This window comes from Hirundo rustica, chromosome 1, assembly GCF_015227805.2.
Source record: "Hirundo rustica isolate bHirRus1 chromosome 1, bHirRus1.pri.v3, whole genome shotgun sequence".
Lineage (NCBI taxonomy): Eukaryota > Metazoa > Chordata > Aves > Passeriformes > Hirundinidae > Hirundo > Hirundo rustica.
The window spans coordinates 51402862-51421883 of NC_053450.1; the positions used below are offsets into that span (position 1 = coordinate 51402862).

The 19022-nt window shown below is 41.0% G+C and overlaps 1 long non-coding RNA gene across 1 annotated transcript in view; it reads right to left on the reverse strand.

Annotated features, from left to right (window-relative positions):
* Positions 1–906: 906 nt before the first annotated feature.
* LOC120753671 (uncharacterized) overlaps positions 907–19022 on the reverse strand; it is a 33150-nt gene continuing 15034 nt past the window's right edge. Inside the window, exons 3-4 of the long non-coding RNA XR_005701205.2 lie at positions 3134–3288; positions 907–2094 (exon numbers count right to left, since the gene is read on the reverse strand). This is a non-coding gene — a long non-coding RNA (uncharacterized LOC120753671). The remainder of the gene's footprint in view (positions 2095–3133; positions 3289–19022) is intronic.

The following is a 19022-nucleotide window of genomic DNA, read 5'->3' on the forward strand; positions in this document are numbered from 1 at the left end:
ATTTGGAGACTTCTTCAATATTTGCTTCTGCCTAGCAGGAGCAGGTAGAATTCCAAAATGTATCTGTTTAGTCTCTCGAAATCTTTAAACACTAATGGCATCACAATCAAATGGTGGCATTCAGCCTCAGATCCAGAGAGACAAGGCTGAATGTGATCAAATGTAGACAGCTAAATTTGTACATTCATATCAAATGTGTAAGGATCCCTATCTATGTTTTTCCACAAGGATGTGTAAAAGGCAAGCTCTGTCTGCTGAGTTGCTGTAGCACATGTTTTAAGGAGGTAGACATGGGTTACACAGCTAACAGAGGAAATGAAAGATTATTTATCATTTGATGTTTTACAAACTGTTCTATAACAACCTGTAAAAATGTCAAACACAGAAAACCCTTCATTTGGCATTTCCTTGCTGTGTTCTTGTGAAGAATCCAACTCAGCAGGGACTTAAGCCCAGCACCTTCAGATCTCCCAAGTTTCAGTTCCCTCTACTACCAGGAAAAAAAAAAAAAAAAAAACCACAACCAGTTAATGGTGGTAGAAAGTATTGTCATTTTTTCAAACATCAGGCCCTAAGGAAGAGCAGATCATAACACCCTCTCCCAGCTCCTAAATAGAACAGCAAAAGAGCAAACACCTTTGTGTGTTTTGTGCAGTTTATTTCTTCAGGGTTCCAGCAGCTGTTTCCTTCCTTTGGTTTATTTTAAATTAACACCACAATTCTGTGAGGAAGTGCTTAGGTGTAAAATAAAATGGTAGTACTGTCCTTGTTTTTGCTGCTGAAAGCAGTGAAAGACAGTAAAAAGACCGACAGACTCCCTAACAAGTATCAAAACTATTTCTCTGCAAAAAGATAAGATAAAAGGGTTTTCCTTTAGTTGTTGGTGATGACAGAGCCTACATGTTGGTGTCCCAAAAATTTCACTAAAAACTTAAACTGCCTAAAGATCTCCATAGAGGTGTGTTGGGTAGGTATTTTCTTTATTGTGGCAAGGTTACAGAAGTAGTACACAAAGGCATTTTGCAAATGGGGTCAAAGTAGCAAAGTGATTTCACGGCTGGAATGTTTTTTTCCTTGTATGTTCCTTAATTGTACCTCAGCTTTCCTTTAAGAGAAATAATTTATTTCAGGCAAAAACCAGAACTTCTTCAAACAGGATAAAAGATACAAATATTAATTCATTACAACTATGCTTTCACTTCTATAAATTATACAGTGTGAAAGCAGCTGTTTGTTGCTTTGCTTTACGTAAAGGTGCTATCCTGCCTTCTAGTCAGTCTTCCACAGAGAGTTGTACAGAGAGCACAAAGACATTTTCAGAAGGAAAGGTGGCCACAGGACAAGGGGTTATAGTGAATGGGGTGACATCAGGCTGGTGACTGGTCACTAGTGGGGCTCTCCGGGACTCCATGCTTGGCCCAGTTCTCCTCAACAACTTCAACTTGGACGCAGGACTCCAAGGTAAATAAGTTTTTAGATCATCCAAAATGAGAGGAGCTATTGACACCTTTGAAGGCAGAGAGGCCCTGCAGAGACACCTCAGCAAAACAGAGGGTTTGGCAATTACTCTATTCAACTCTATTGAAGTTTAATAAAGAAAAGTGCTGGATTCTGCACCTGGGATGGGGAAACCCTGGAGATACACACAGACTGGGAAAGAGAGGCTGAAGAGCAGTGCCATGGAAAGAGACCTGGGTTTCTTAGTTGATGGCAAGTTGAATCTGAGTCAGCAGTGCCCTGGCAGCCAGGAGGGGCAGCTGTGTCCTGTGGGGCATCAGGCACAAAATCACCAGCCAGGCAAGGGAAGGGATTGTCCTGCTCTGCTCTGCTTTGAGTTGGGGCAGCCTCACCTCCAGTGCTGGGGGCAGTTCTGGGTACAACAATATAAAAAAATATATAAAACTATTACAAAGAGTCCAAAGGAGAGTTATGAAGATGGTGAAGGGTCTTGAGTGGAAGCTATATGAGGAGCAGCTGAGGTCACTTGGTCTATGCATCCTGGAGATGGGGAGACTGAGACTCATTGCAGTTACAGCTTCCTTGCGAGGAGCAGAGGAAGAGCAGATGGAGATCACTTCTCTGTGGTGACAGGACCTAAGGGAATGGCATAAAGTTGTGTCAGGGGAGGTTTACATGGGATATTAGAAAAAGGTTCTTTACTCAGAGGGTGGTTGAGCACTGGAACAGGCTCCCCAGGGAAGTGATCATAGCACCAAATGTGATAGAGTTCAAGAAGGGTTTGGAAAAATATTCTCAGTACATGGTATGACTCTTGGGCTGTTCTGTTCTGGAAGGGCCAGGGCTCTTCCAACCCAGAATAACCCATGGTTCTGTGATTTTCAAGCCTGCCAAATTAGGTGGGAAATTATATTTCCACTATGGCTGCCAGTTTTGTCTCATTCCATTCCTGACAGGAACCCAAAAAGTGGCACAACTGATCCCCAGAGCTTGTGAAAATGCAAATACTTCCATTATGAGCCACCTGAATTGATGGCTCAAGCACTCCCAGCTGCTCAGCTGCTTAGTATGCCATTAGGCAGCTTATTACCCCAGCAGGCCCACCTGGAGAGCCTGCCCACAGACATTTCTTCAGGCTCCTCCAGAGGTCTCCTGTCAAATGGGACGGGATACTGATGCATCAGTTTTCCAGCCTCTGTGGAGACCATTGCCTTTTAAGAAGGCAGGGGCCGGATTTCGACAAAAATTCACATTGAGAGAAATGGAGGGAAAGCAAAAAAAAAAAAAAAAAAAAATCCTTGTTGTCTCCCTATAATAAGAGAACCTTGAAATTTTGCTAGTTCTAGCCTAAAAGTGCTGCTGCTGAGTCCACTGTATCTGTTGGCTAATGAAACAAGAGATGCCAAAGCAGTTCTCTACCAAGGGTTACTTTGAAATTTTCCGAGGACGGCTGTGAGTCTTAAAACACATTGTGTCATGTTATCATCTTGGAGGGTTGCATTATGTTTATTTTGGGCTGTAGAAAGAAATGCACTTAGAATTTTTCATTTGGATCTATGGATCTGCCAAATGCTCAAAAAGGAGAATCAGACCTCTGATACAGTGCTGCAAAACCCACAAACATCAGGTATTAACTAGAACCTGAGCGGCAAAAGAATAGAGTAATAAAAGTTACCAAATCCTATTTTATTTTGTCCTCTTTCCTCAAAAAAATTGAAGAATAATGTTCAAAGGTTATACGGCATGGAAATCAGAAGGCAATCCTCTGAGGGCTGATGCTGGCTGGATGCCAGGCACTCACCAAAGCTGCTCATTCACTCCCCTCTGCAGCTGGAAAGGGGAGAGAAAATAGAATGAAGGGTTCATGAGTTGAGATAACTTGTGGGAGAGATCACTCACTAAATACCATCCCAGGCAAAACAGGCTTGAATTAGAGATACCAATCGGATTTATTGCTAACAAAATCAGAGCAGGATAATGAGAAGAAAAATAAAACCTTAATAACAACTTCCCCCTACCCCTCCCTCCTTCCCAACTCTACCTCCTACCTTGGAGGTGCAGGGAGACAGGGAATCTGGGTTATGGTCAGTTCATCACCTGTTGTTTATCCTGCTGCTCAGGGAGAGGAGTTGTTCCCCTGCTCCGCTCTGAGATCCCTCCTATGGGAGGCAGTTCTCCATGAACTTCTCCAGCGTGCGTCCTTCCCACGGGCGATAGCTCTCTGTGAACTGCTGCAATGTGACTCCATCCAACAAACAATGGTCCTCCCAGAACTGCTGCAACATGGGTCACTCTTCCACGGGGTGCAGTCCTCTAAGGACAGGCTGCTCCAGCCTGGGAGCAGGGCCCCTCTGTCCACAGGTCTCACACAGGGTCACAGCCTCTACTGGGCATCCACCTGCTACAGCATGGAGCTTCTCCATGGGCTGCAGCTGGATCTCTGCTTCCCCATGGATCTCCACAAGCTGCAGGGACACAGCTGCCTCAACATGGTCCACACCACAGGCTGCAGGGGAATCTGAGCTCCAGCACATGGAACACCTCCTCCTCCTCTTTCTGCAGTGCCTTTGGTGCCTGCAGAGTTTTTCCTCTCACAGACTCTCCCTCTACCCTTCTCTGGCCACAAATAAAACTGTGCAATAACTTTTTTTTTTTTTTTTCCCTTCTTAAATATGTTATCACAGAGGCATTACCACCATTTCTGTTTGTCCCAGCCTCAGCCAGTGGCACATCCATCTTTGGAGATGCCAGGGATTGGCCCTTCCAGACATGGAGGAAGCTTCTAGCAGTTTCTTAAAGAAGCCACCCCTGTAGCTCCCCAGTACCAAAGCTTGGCCATGTCCTAAACCAGGACAAAACCCAATACAGTTGGCTTGGGAGGCTACCTGGAATATGGTGATTATTAATTTTCTATATTTGAAGCTTGGAGTTAGACTGCACTGACATAGGCACAATGACATGCACCAACTAACTTTTTTTCAGCATTTGTCTCTTGAATATATAATTCTCTCCATGTTTCTCAACATTTTGATTCAGTTCTGGCTTTGGTGTTAATCACTACAATGTATACATAAATACCGTTGCTGAGCAATGACTAAAGAATTTCACTGAATTATACAATGTTTTTAACCAAGGTATCAAATTTCTTCACAAATTTCTTCAGAGATGTTAACCTCTCCTTTTGATGGTTATTTTTTATTAAAGCTGTGCCATAAAGTTGCTTTTACAATAGGCACTTGTAAGTACTGTGACAGACTTCTTTTTTGTGAGTCTGTCTAAATATCCCAGAAATAAAACCAAAGGTATTGTAGTTTACTCTCATGTAATTGTGTTTAACTAATTTCCAGTCTTACATCTAATTTCATAACATAATGTGGGTATCCTAATAAATAGGATTATTTCCATGTTCTGCTAGAAAAGGACTAATAAATGTATACAGATATATAGAGGTATATGCAGGACTGATTTCTGTAGAAACTCTTCTTGTAAAGACAGTTACAGAACCTGGTTGAGTAGCCCTGTATAAAATGAGGAATTTTATTTTACTTGTCCTTCAAAGCATTGGATAAACGCATTAAACTGGACCTCATCATCCCCCTTAATAGCATTCCTGTTGCTAGGAAACGGTTATCTGGACCCCATCCATAAGCCTTGTCTTTGGGACTGCTTTCATACTTAAAGCCCTAGCTCTGACATCCTTGAAATTGTGTTTTCATTTTTCATTGTCTATCTTGCTACTTTCTGCCATTTGTTTTTGCTTACAAAATCCAGTTTTGCAAATGAGCAGATAAATATCATGTCACTAACCAGCGGAGTAAAACAGAGATTTCCTTAAAATCGTATACTTCAAAAGTATTCCTGGAGTTGCTTTTTGCCCTTACCATTTGTCCTGGGATAAGTGTTAGAGTGGATGGGAATACTCATGGAAGATCATCACTTTCCAAGCATTTACTGAAAGGTCTGTATTTATGTGTAAAATACAGTTTTCTTTCCCTTCACTGCTGAGATATTTCTTGCACTCACCTACTGCAAGATTATGCTTAATTAGAAGCCTCATTTTTTTGTTTGATGCTCTTTTAGTTGATTTCACTCTGCATATGAGACTTGCCATGGATTTACTAAAGGGAAAGGACGCTAGGTCCTCTTGCTTATCAAGCTTATAAATAGATTGCACAATTTACCTTTCAAAAATCCTAGCAAAGACAAAATGATAATTATAACTGTATAATTATTAAAATGTGTTCCTAGCTGAGCTTGTTATCGCCTCTCAAGAATCAATGAAGGAATAGATGCTGTGGATTTAATGATATGGTTGTTTTAGTGGTTCTTATTTTACAAAGCAGAAGCAAGGAGATGGTAAAAAGGTCACAGAAGGTGGCAAAAAGGGTGAATTCAGCATTCTGCTACAGAAAGTGCTCTTTAGGATCCTCCAAGGGTGTTTCTAAAATGCTAGTTGGAGATATAAAAAAGCCCAAAAATCTAGACTTACCCCATTTAACCTTTTACATATCCCTGATTCAACAAAATCTTCAGATATACATTGCCAGGACACTTTTCCCTGAGCGTATCAAACTTCTGACCTTGCAGCTGCTGTAAGTCAGTCACAGTAACACATCCTGCTGTACCACGTTATAAATAAAGGTAACTTGCTCATCAAATGCCAAAGACTGGCCAGTGCTATACAGACTGATCCTGCAGTTCTCTCACCGGCAAGAGCACCACTGACCTAAAACTTTGTTCATTCCACTGATGGCTTCAACTCCCTTCTAATCATAGAGGTAGAAATCAGGATCCACCCAGATGAAGTCACAGAAAATACAGTGTGAGCAGAGGATCAAAGAACAAATTCCTGTATTCAGTAATCTTTCAGGCTTCAGTGCAATCCCTGAAACCTTGCTCCATGCAGAGCATGTCCCCCCAGCTACCTTAAACCACTGGGAGCCTTGTCTCTGTGTAAAGTTTTACATCAATGCTACTGAAAACAATTTCTGAATAATTTTCAATGCTCATTTCTTACACTGCCCTCCTATGGAGTTGGGCTGCTTTAGCCAGGCAAGGCCTTCCTTCTGCTTCTTGCATAAGGCAGTGTATCACAAATGCTCTCACTTAGCCCTGTCGTTCTGCATTTCCAAATTGAAATTCAGCTTCAAAACAGAGAAGAAAAAATTTGGAGTTGGGGACAAGATGTTGCAAAAATCATCTTTTTGTCCTGAAAGGGAGATCCTGATGTTCCCTTTTCTGGCTATGAGCCTCAGATTTGCCATTAATGAAATGCTGGAATGCTTGATTTATATCATTAATAAGTGATATAAAATTTGTTTTGCTGCCAATGCAGGCTGTTCAGAATGCAGAATGTGAACTGATAAACATGTACTGTAGATCACAGTGAGCTCAGAAAAGAGACAACATTGTAAAACATCTTATAGACCACAGTCTTGCCATGCAAATCCCAGCATTAGTGATAACTACCCCTCAGTGAATTCAGAACTTACCCTGTGAATCTTTAGCATCAAAAAGACGTAGACATTGTCCTTGGATTTTATGTCCAAATCCCAGCACTCACTGCAAGCCCTGATTCAGAAAAACAAATTGTTCCAGTTTTAAGGCTGCCTTTGGGTGAGATTGTTAACAGGACAATGTATTTATAGATCAAACCAAATACAGGTTTATTCAAATTCTTGTTTTGCTGAGGAAGACCCCATCACAACTTCATGACTTGAATTTGCCTGCCTGTCATTCATTAAGATACAAGTACCAGATATTTCACCCTGGGCCCAGTGACAAGGCTAAACAGTGCCACAGTAAAGGAGTATAAGATATGCTCCAGCTGTCCCCTACAACTCCTCTATCCTAAATATATCTCTTCCGTGGTTTAACTGGCTTAGTTTCCAGGAAGACTGGCAGAGGTTTAGCTTTATATGTGGCTAGCAAACTGAATGAGCAATAAATAAAACAGGGGGGTTAGGGAAAGTTTTGTTCTCACCACACAATAGAGTACAGGACTTAAGAAGCAGCTTTGCTGTCTCTGTGTTTTGTTTTGAAAAGACTTTTTGAAAAACATGTGAATATAATTATCCAGAATATAGTTAATCACTTATTTCTATTATCCTCTTTCAAAATCTCAGTAAAACTCTCCCTTTTCTTATGTCTTTGCCAACATACCTTGGCAAAAAACTTGGCAACAGTCAGGTTTTGCTCTGCTAAGAACAGCGTCTATCATGCTGGTGGGGAAGTTCTTACTGCTTCCTTACACTCCCCTTCTCCATCTGCTGCTTAATATGCAGCATTTATAGCTCCTGTGGTAGGGAGCTGTCTCGCAGTTGTGGGTTTGTGAAGGAGGTACTTGTCCAAGGACAAAACTCTTAGCTTTAAATTCTAGAAATAATATTAATTTTCAAGGCTTCTGAACAGTGTTGGCAAAGGAGTACTTATGGCAGTGATAAACACCTTCATAAAAAGGGTCAAGGCACAAGTTCCACAAGTTCCCCAGTCCATTCTTGCCTTTCTCTTTGCCTGTGATTGTTTTGTGCATGAGCCTGACGGAGAGGAGAGGAGAGGAGAGGAGAAGAGAGGAGAGGAGAGGAGAGGAGAGGAGAGGAGAGGAGAGGAGAGGAGAGGAGAGGAGAGGAGAGGAGAGGAGAGGAGAGGAGAGGAGAGGAGAGGAGAGGAGAGGAGAGGAGAGGAGAGGAGAGGAGAGGAGAGGAGAGGAGAGGAGAGGAGAGGAGAGGAGAGGAGAGGAGAGGAGAATACTCTTTGGAAAGTCAAACTATACTTTTATCTGCCTCAGAAGCATGTGAGTAAGCCCTGAGAAAGAAAACAAGCTGGACAAAGTATGTTGGCCAGATACATGAGAGGGATGTATTTGATTTGATTCTCTAGTGTATGTCAGGAATTATAAGACAGGTTTGGGATCTCATTGCCTTCATGGTGATGAAAGTCTTTGGGCTGATGACAGGGAGGCCTCAGGCTTTAAAGACCCCTCCAGGCAGGAGAATTCAGAGAACACCTGTCAGAGGAGCCATACACCTAAGCCATCTTCATAGTTACTGTGAACTGGGATTGGGGAGTTTAGCATGACTTGTGTGTATTGCAATCCAGCCTCTCACTAAGATTTACTGCTGTGAAGTTCCTCGTCCCTCAAATTTCCCCCTCACTTTTCAGAGGGACTGAAGCAGCGATGAGTCTGCTCCTCACCCAAGCCTGAATGTTTTTTTGTGTTGCTAGCAGCATGGCAGGGCCAAGGGAGTCTTGCCTGTGGATTTGCACCTCCCATCACTTTTGCATGCTGTGTTTTGGCCCCAGTGTCCTCAGAAGCACAGTGTCTGCTGGGCTCTCTGCCACAAATCCTTTCTCAAGAAAATACAGGTGGAAAGCAGCAATTAATTCTGCTCAGTGGAACACTCATTTAGGCAGCATGGCTATTGGAATGATTACTGAAGAGGGTGGGACCTTTTTGTGCTGTCCCTCAAGGCAGGAAAAGCCTGAACTCATATATGATGGTCCTGAAGGAGGTATGTCTGAATAACTGGTTGAAAAAGATTTTTTTTTTTCTGATGCCTTTTCCCTGCTGAGCAGTCAGGTTAACAAGTGGGAGCTCATTCAGTTGAGCAGAGGCGGCCTCTGGACTCATGTGAGCTTATTCTGACCAAATGAACTTGTTTAGGGGGGCAGCTTCCCGAGCCTGAAACTCATTTCTTTGAACTTTCACACTTTGTGAGCCAGTAATTAAGGATATTAAAAGGAGAGGTTGAGGGAGGATGCAATTTCTTCATTTTGTTCTCTTGTTTGTCTGCTTGGAGTTCAGCCACTGGAAGTGTGATACCTCTAGCATTCAAAAGAATTCAGAATATAAAATATCCTGTTGCTTTTGTCTCTTGGCTTTCTCAGTTGCAGACTAGATAACTCAGCAGGAGAAAAGGAAGCCATGGCTTTTGTCTTGGCATCTAGCTGCTGGCACTTATGCTTATGTAATCATGAAACTCTATCACATTTTAACCATTTTCCCGGTTGCTCAATTATCAGTCTGTCATTTCATACACACGTCAAGGGGACTTGACCAGTTCTGTTTCCACCATAGATTCAAAGCTCACAACATCTTTGGGATCCTCACAAACTCCATCTCTGAACCTAGTGTTTTCCTGCAGGATGGTCTTGTTTTTTTTTTTCTTGGAGGCCCTTTGTCTGTGGTTATTACTTTGGCTGCCTTAATAAGTAAGAGCCATCTGGAGGCATGGTTGACCGAGTTTGCACCTGCGTCTACATCTGCACTGTCTGGCCACGTCAGGTGGATGTTCACCTAAAAGATCTATCTCAGTGTGATAAAAAGGAAAAGAAAAGGGAGGGAGGGTGTAAAACTGTTATTCCTGCCTCCCTGCAACAGCAGGTGCACCAGATGGCTCACAAAGTAATTAGGGTGAAGAAACAGTGTCAAGACTTCATGTGGAGTGGTCTGTAAATGATCATCAAATCAAATTCTTTATCAAAGATGGAGTTCTCTCTCTCCCCATTGGCAAATCGATACACATTTGAAACAGCACATGTAATCTGCTTCCTTACGTGCGGGCACCTGGAATGCAGACAGAGAAACCTGGTCAAGAGACCGTTCTTGTTAAGCAGCCATCTGTCATAACAGACTGTCCCTAAGCATGCCCAGCCTGTTGAGCTGTTATGCTTTGCTTTCTTTGAAGGCAATTTTTTTCTTAAAAAAATTTTTTTTTGCCTCCTTAAGTGGTCACCTAGAGGAAATTTTGCCATGCAGTATGTACGGTGAATAGCACAAGGCTTCCTGGTACAGCTGTGCTTTGGCAGCAGAACAAGGACCTTGCACTGGTTTAATCCGCAGATCTATTTATTTCTAAAGCTTCTTGTATTTCCCCCTTTTTCTTAGCTTTTGACTGTGTTAGCTCCCTGGCTCCTGCCTGAGCCTGCTGGACAGACCTACCAGAGCTCTGTTTGGCATGTCGGGTATTTGTTGGATAACGCACTATCACCACCTCACAGCCCGGGGTGCCTCAGCTGAGGACCACTGCATCCCTACCATATTGCAAAGGGGCTGCTTCTGCACAGCTGTGTGCTGCCCTTCTCTTCACCTAGCCCCTCTCTGCACTCACCTGAAGTACCCACTCTAACTACCAGTGTGTTCTCTCCCGTTTTCTATGCCTTTGTCCCCCATTTCAAATCCCTCGTTGTGCCCATGGAACTCTGCACCACCCTGGCACCCATGGGAGCAACATGGATGGAGATCACCACTGGTGAGCAGTTCAATGGCAGGCCTGTGGCTTTAAATGCTTTTACAAGGGTGTTTCTGTTTAGGTTCTGAAACAACTCTTTTTGCCACACACAGCATTTCATTAAATAATTACAGTAAAGCAATACCCCACGAAAAAGGAGAAGCCTAAAACTGAGCTTTCAGCTGGCTTCTCAGATAATCACAGAGCAGCGAGGGAGCAGCTGTGCAAGCTTTAGATACTCCAGGATAAATTCTGTAGAAATGCTTACACATAGAAAGAAGTTTTAACAATGTGCATAAGGCTAGCCTAGAATTTGAGTCTAAGAAAGGCAGTCTGTTGTCCTGCTGCTATTTACTACAAACTGAATTATTTTGATTTGACTGTCAGCATGTTTGGGGTTTTTTCCAAATTATATTATGTTGTGATGAGTTTAAATATTAAAATTAATAGATTTACCTTTCCAAATCTGTGATTATTTTTAAAAAAATAATTTTAGTTTAGTTTCTTGAAAGCCTGTCTATAGCTGAATGTTCTCTGTTAAAAGAAGCTATGACAGAGTTAAAGGGATATTGTGTCCCTGATGTAAATGTGTCACATGCAGAAGAAACCTCAGCTGGGCTGCAGCACAGGAGACTAGAGTGGACTGGTGTAGTGCAGGGCCTTGTAATCTGGCTGAACCTATACGATGCTGAGCGAAAAAATTTCACCAGAACTGCATTTGCGTTGTTCATGTAAATAAACCTACAACTATACTTTTTTATTTTTTAAACCTGCTTAGCAGCTGGCCAGCAGTATCTAAACTTGCTGGGCTTTTTTGGCCAGATAGTTTGGGTCAGTTCTTACTCATTTTACACTGAGATCCAAACGCTAATCAGAGGACAGTCTAATTCCTCAAAAAGACAAGTACATCTCTGGGACTGGACTGTGCCCCACAGAAATACATAGTGTTCTTGCTTTCTTTTAAAAGCTGCTGTCCACCTTCCCTGCTCCTCCTCTTCTCTCCCTTTCCTCTTCCCCCAAGCTTGGCAAGCCTCTGAGCCCAATTCTTGGGCAGATGCTATTGCAGAAAAGATGCGTGGTAGAAAGATCTCCTTGTGATTTCTCAGGAAGAGAACTCAGTTCCTCACCAGAGCTATCAGGCTCTGGGTCCCAACTACATGGAGGGACCTCAGTTCCCCTGGATGGTTTGGCATACAGCCTGAAGATTATTCTTTCTTGCTAACTAGCTGAAAATCGGTACCTGCCCAGGATTCTCTGGACCAGAGGGATCCACCTGTTCAGTGAAGTAGATGTCTTCTGTTTGGGGCAAATCTGTGCCTAATTTTTTGACTTACAAATCCTTTACTGCTCCTAGATCTCAGACTAATATAGCCAGCAGTTCAACTCTTTCAATATCCACACTCTGTTCTAACATGTATAATTGGCTGTCCCTGTAATTACAGTGGTGAGCAGAGCGTCAGTACCTTAAATGTGCACTTCTGGTTACTCATAGCCATACTCTTCTCCATCCTAGTAAAAAGGAGGCAAATTTCCCCATTGGTATTGCTAAAGCCACTTTTTCAAATCAAACCTAAGCAAATAAAGCAGCTCCTGTATATGCACTCTGACCTTGACTGTTTCCACAGCAAATAAACTATTCTGTCTGACTCTACCATACCTCTGGAGTTTTCCCCATCAAATATGTCTTCACTGAAAAGGTGAAAAAAAAAAAACAACATCTGTTTGTAAAATGCCTAGATCTTTATTTTCCTGCAAGAGGCAGTCTAGGAGTTTTCCTTTGTTATAGTTTGCATTTTTGCTTTTGTTTCTGTATATTTTCTGTATATGTACCAGAAAATACAATTAATTTCCCTACTGCTTCTGATTACTCCTGGTTGGCAAACAATGAAGATTAATTGTTTTCTGATGTAGCACAAACAAACATGATTCTTATTCACAAGTAACCTTGGCAGTGTCAAAAGGGGGATACACAGCCCTGGGAACAATTTTCTTAGCTAGCTGTACTTACAGAGAAAATAAAAGCCACAAAGAGAAGTCATTTTGTTCCTGTTTCCAAGATAAAACTATGGCAGAGAACTAAGATGCAATCCAAGTCTCGTTTCAAATTAACAGGTAATTAAGCTGAAATGCATTTTTAAATTGCAGGAACGTGAAAACAGTAATGCAACTGTTCTTGGGGAAGGTTTGCATGGAAAAGAAGGACAGGAAGCTGCCCAGCCACATCACAGCCTGGGCCCCAGGGAGTAGCTGATGAGAGGGGAAGCTTTACTGGTGCAGGTACAGTGCTGTGTTTTAGAACTTGTTTTGCTTCCACCTTACGTTAGCAGCAGGGCTCTGTATAAAAATATTTGGACATATAAGCTGGGATGAAATCTACCTCAGCCATCCTGCTGTAACCCTGTGCCAGACAAAAACGAGCCCTTAGTGATGGATGGAAGAGAGAGCAGGTAAATCTTAAAGTATGTGTCTTTTTCTCACAGATGTGTATAAACAGTCAGAGCAATTTAACTGCTTATAAAATGAAGAAAATGGATATATTTGCACTGGTAGATGTGGAATGAAAAAAAGTTATCATTCTACAAATGGTATCTTTTATATGTTTCCAAAGAGAGAAAGAAAACAAATAGCAAAATTAATCTATTCATTTTGCTCTGTGGTAATGTTTCTTCAAATTAAATTATTCCATAATGACCTATTCAATGCTTTGCATTATCTTTGAAACAAATAGTCTATTATTTTGGTATTTCTCTGGCCCTTAAAAATGTGTCTCAGTTCTTCAAAAAGTGATGTAGGAAAGAAATATTTTCTTCTGATTCACAGCTAGGAAACGGGTACCGGAATTCTAAAAATCTTAGTTCTTGGTGGATGTGGTCCCACTGAATCTCTGTGAGTAAGTTTTGCAATGGCAGAACCTACCAGGGGACTGAGATCAAACAAGAGTGAGGACAAGACTGTGACCGAAGCTCACCTCACACTGAGCTCACTGAGATCATCTCACACTGAACTCAAACTACCCTTCCTTAGCTGCAGGAGTTTTGCTGTAGCAAGAACTAGAAAATTAGGTCTCTGTGCACATTAAGAATTTTAATAAAATCTTTTTTAGTCTTAAATGTAAAAGTCAAATTTCCAGTGTTTAATAGTGGAGCATACTTGTGGTCAATTTGGGTTCAAACAGGCTTTCAATTAGCTAATTCTGCATTGTGAGGATGCCGTACCAAAATATGGATCTTGTTCTGAGCAAAAAGCCAACTGTGCTCAGTCTCAGTCTGTGCTGAAACCATTGTAGGACTAAGCCCTGTGTGGCAGCTATAACATTTGATTTAAGAGACACTGTAGAATATTTTGCAGCTTTTCTAATTAAAATAATAATTATGTAGTATCTATCAGCATGGAATTCCAATGTAAGCCTCAGGGTCAAATGGATTAGAAAACTGAAACGTTGCTCCCTTCCTGGGGAAAAAAAGGAGATGAAGCTATTCTTGCAGCTTCATTTACATAAATTGAAAATATTGTTTACAAATAATGCCATTTACTGTGCTCTGCTCTTCATAAATGACAAAATATTCTTACTCATGCACCATAGTAGCATGAACCCCAGAACTGGTAGGTCACTCTCATCAACAGGCAGTGATTTTATGTTTGATAGTGCAGTAAAGAGAGCTCATTTAGAAGGTGCATGATATTCTTATGAGCGCAGGTATTGTCTGTAGTTCTGGTGCCCTTGAGTACGGCAGGTAAAGCTCATTTAACCTGGTTACCTTTGGGACTGAAGAGAACACATGGTTAGGATAGTTAGGATGCCTTTTTGGAAACACAGCACCAAACCAGCAGAAGTAGATTTGAAATCACAGAACTGAGCCCAATTAGCTACACATCAGAGTAGATGCTGGTGAAATGATTTTCCTTTCCTGAAGCCATGAGGTAGAGAATCAATCAATCAATTTATGAACACCTCGAGGGTAATAATAGTCTAGTGAATGTGAATTTGTCAAGGTCAAATTGTATCAAACCAATCTAATTTCTTTCTTTGACAGGATAAGTGAATAAGGGGGAAGCAGTAGATGTGATCTATCTTGGCTTCAGTAAGGCTCCTGAGTCTCCTACAGAGCATTCTCATAAGCAAATTATGGTATATGATTAAATCACTGCAGAGAAGGCTCACAGCTGGTTCAGAAAACAAAATCAAAGAGAAACTATCAGTGGTTTTCTGTCAAACTGGGAGGACATCTAAAATTGTGTATTTCTGAGTCCATTTCTATTAAATCCTCTGCTGATCAATGATGTGGATGATGAAATCATGAGGATGCATTTAAATTTGGAAGGAGTTCCAGAAAATAGGAAATTGTTCCAAAATCAGCTGATGGAAATTTGATAGAGGCATATGCAATTGCAATAGAAGTGCTTTGCATATATGAAACTGGGGAGAAAACACTTTAGGAAGCAGTATAAGGCAGAGAAGGAGTTAGAAGTTACGGGGACAAAGACAGTGACAACAGTGTGACACAACCATATTAAAAAAAGGTTCTTCTTTTTCTTGGAGAAATTGATTTTCATTTGTGAAGGCTCTAGGTGGCTCTAGATGACCTTGCTTGGGCAGAGAGTTTGTCAAGATGACCTCCAGAGGTCCTTTGCATCCTCAACCCTTCTGTGTTTCAGTATCAGTCTTGCTATTGAGACCAGTGATAACTTATTTAGAGTGAAGTTTCAGGCTTCAGACTATGGGAAGGATGTAAACAAGCACTCAAAGGGCAAAAGAAAGATAAGATAAATGACAGAGGCTTGAAAACCTTCACATTTGAAATAAGCTGAAAGTGAAGTAGGCCACCTGTGTATCGTTTGTTGCACTGGTCAGCAAACATCCTCCAATTTCTTAGTGTCATTAAAGCACATAACTAACATTTGAAAACTTGGGCTTCAACAGACTTGTGATGTTTGTTTGATTTTGTGTCATTTTCTTGTGTATTTAAAAGCTCAGATGTTCTTTATTTCTTTCTCTCTAACTGAAGTTCATCGTGTTTACCAAATTTTCTTGTTTGCCTTTTTGCTGCTTTTTTTTTTTGTGTACTGAAATATCCCTAGACAGAAGCAACCCTGCTGTTGATGTTGGCAACTAAGATTTACAGAAAAAATATAATCTCAGCTCTGTGTACTTAGGGCTTTGTAAATTTTGTAGCATTATACAACTTTCTTCTGCATTTCTGTTGCACTGATTGGAGCAACACAGGTGAAGAAAATGACTAACGTTAGTCAAGAAAATACTGTGGCTTTATAGAGTAACTATTCATAAAGAAAAAGCCTTGAAACATTTCCAGAACTGGAGGCAGAGAATTTATTGTTCCTGCTGGATCCCAGAATAACTACTGCTTTGTGTCATCATTTTATAATCCTTGTCTGTCAATAAACATAACTGTAGCTAGCAATAAAAATGATTCAGGCTCAGTCAGGCAACGCTACCCTGGTAAAACAAATTTATGAGCCAGTTAATATTTTTAATCCTGTTACAGAGATGACCTCAAACCCCAGACCATTTATTTAAGCCTCTATCCCCTAAAGGAGCACATGTGGATGTCAGATAAATGAAACCTGCTTTTGAATCATGTTGATCTTGGGCTAAGGTTGGGAAACAAGAGGGAGAAAGGGTGGAACTGTAGACATCTGTCTGCAAAAACAAACCAGCCCCATTAGTGTCTGTCTCCTGTCCAGTACAGAGTTGGTCAAACACTCTTGCAGGCTCAAATGAAGCCATCCATCTGATAACACAAAATTCAGGATGCTGTATTTTTTCCCTTCCCCACATCAGTTACATGCCAGTGATTATTCCAGTTCTGCCATTGATCCAAGATGACTTTTCACAACAGGGAATCATTCTATTTATGCTGCTTCAGAAGTGTCTGAGATTGTTATTTGATCTACAGCATCCATTAGATGCACAGAATACATTTTTTTCTCTATTGTTTCATCTTATTAGGACGATATGGCAATGACACTGTCTGCTAATTGCTATCCTACTAGTGCTTTGTGCCTTGTTAATTTTGACTAAGACTCTTTTCCTTCATAGCACAGTGTAGATATTGCTAATAGGAGAAAGACAGGTAGTTAATTGGTGTCTTGAGTGTTACATAGACAAATTAAAAATTCACTGATAATCAGTTTTTCTTTGATGGAAGGGTCAGCTCTTGTCACTAGTTGCTACACTGTCCTTTCTCTCTATGCTGCAAAGTACAGTGTTTTATACTTGTAATGCCTACCAGAAGAATATATGCTGTTGCCCACAACTTACAATAAATTATTATGAGGAATGGTCACTTTTTAAACCTCGGCCAGGTATTCTCCTGAAAGTGAAAGCCAGGAAGGGTCCTAGGTCAGAATGTATTTTTGCACTGATAGTCTGAGTCTCCTGGAAAGTCTGCTACATACCAAGGCAAGACACATGGTCTTAACAACATAGTTACAGGTTATAGGCACCAAATATAAAGTAAGAGTGGCTACGAAGACATGTTCTTGTTTGGGGAAGCCAGATGAGTCAGTCTGGCAATAGAAGTTCTACCTCTAATTCTCATCTGTCATATAAGAGAGGAATTTTTGATGGCTCCTGACAGTGATCCTTTGAGTCCTGAAAGAAAATAACTGAAAGCGCAAGGAAAAGAGTTTTCTTTCACCCAAGCTACTTACAAAATCTCTTTGTTCTCGGACTTAAACCCAAATCCACATCTTCTGCACTGCCTCATCAAAAATACAGGTTGATGTTTCACTTCTTATGACATGTGTATACCAATCCTCTACTGCACCCACAGACATGCATCTCAGGCAAAACAAATGATGATCCTAATAGAGTGAGAGTTAATTGTTGAGATTGGTGGACAGAAACAGCAATGAAATATCCTAAAACAGGATAACAGAAGCTTTCTGTTCATGAGCAAATATACTTACATACCTGGTCTTACAGAAAAGATGGATTGAGTGCAAGTTATCTTTCTGAAAGATGGTTGTTTGTAGAGAATCTGCAGTCCCCACTAAATGCAGAACTGAGTACACAGCATCTCTAAAATAACGCCAAGTCTTTTAGATATATATGCTTGCATTAAAGACAAATTTGGTAACCATGTAGAATGCTATACATCATATTCAGTGTCTCTCTGTTCACTGCAAAGGTTTGCTTGTGAAAAAATGTTCTGGTTTCACTGTTAATTTTATTCAAATTTCTGTATGTGAAGAACAGCCTTCAGACAAATAATCATTTAAGTATAGCAGCTGAAAACAAATGTTAGGAAGAATATAGCATCAATTAATTTTTTAGACGTAAGAATGGCTCTCTGGATAACAATCAGAAGTTGCCAGACAAGAAAAATCGAGCAGTAAGGTGAGTGCAACAAAAAGGCCCAGTAAATCCAGTACAGGCTGATGACAGTCGAATTGTAGATATAGCTTCCTGCAGAACTGCAAGAAGGCTACGTGTGAGCTTAATCATGTGTAATGATATGGATGAGCACAGCTCAGAGCAGCACCCTTGCACTCTTCATTCTGCCTAATGTGCCAGTGCTCCAGCACACAGAAGCTGATGAATGCCAACTTCTCAACCACTGTCTGGACTTACAGATATTATCAATTTAAAAAATAGTACCTCCATCAGGAAATATTTTACCTACATTGTCATAATAACACCTACAATTAGAGAGGGGGAAAAAGAAACCTCTAAGTTTTTATCTCTTCTCTCCTGGTTTGGTTTTTTGTGCATTTGTACATTGTCTGTTTCAATGTCTGCTCAGTCTAGTCACTCTGTTATTCTTGGGGTTAAGGGAGGGGCTAGGGAAGGAGAGAGACAAAAGAATCACATAGCAATAAAAGGAATAGGATAATATGATTTTAAAATACAGAAAAAGGTATTAACACAGGCATTTATGGACGTATCTAGAGAAGGATAGGTGAAGTGTTTTAACTGACTGGATTTTGAACTTGGAGAAAGGAAGGGCTGTGTCAATATTCTGCCTGCAGGGAAGGCAGAGAGAGCAGGAGAGGAAAGCAGGTGAGAAACCTCTTCCCTCCTGTGGCTGCCATTCTGTGCCTGTGCTGAGCTGTGCATGTGCTACGTACGGCCTGGGCAAAATGCTAATGTAGTTTTTTCACAAGTCTGTCTGTGAAAGAGCAAACACTCTCCCTATCAGTTCCCTTCCTCTCTGTGTCTCAGTGCAATTGTCAAGTTTAAGAATTACAGACATTGCATGTGCTTAAGGAATTGCTAGCTCACCCTTCTGATTTCCTCCTTTCCTTCTTTTCACCAGGTGGGCAGTTTTCATTTTTCACATTCAGTTTCACTCCTTGTTTTTGCCTTTCAAA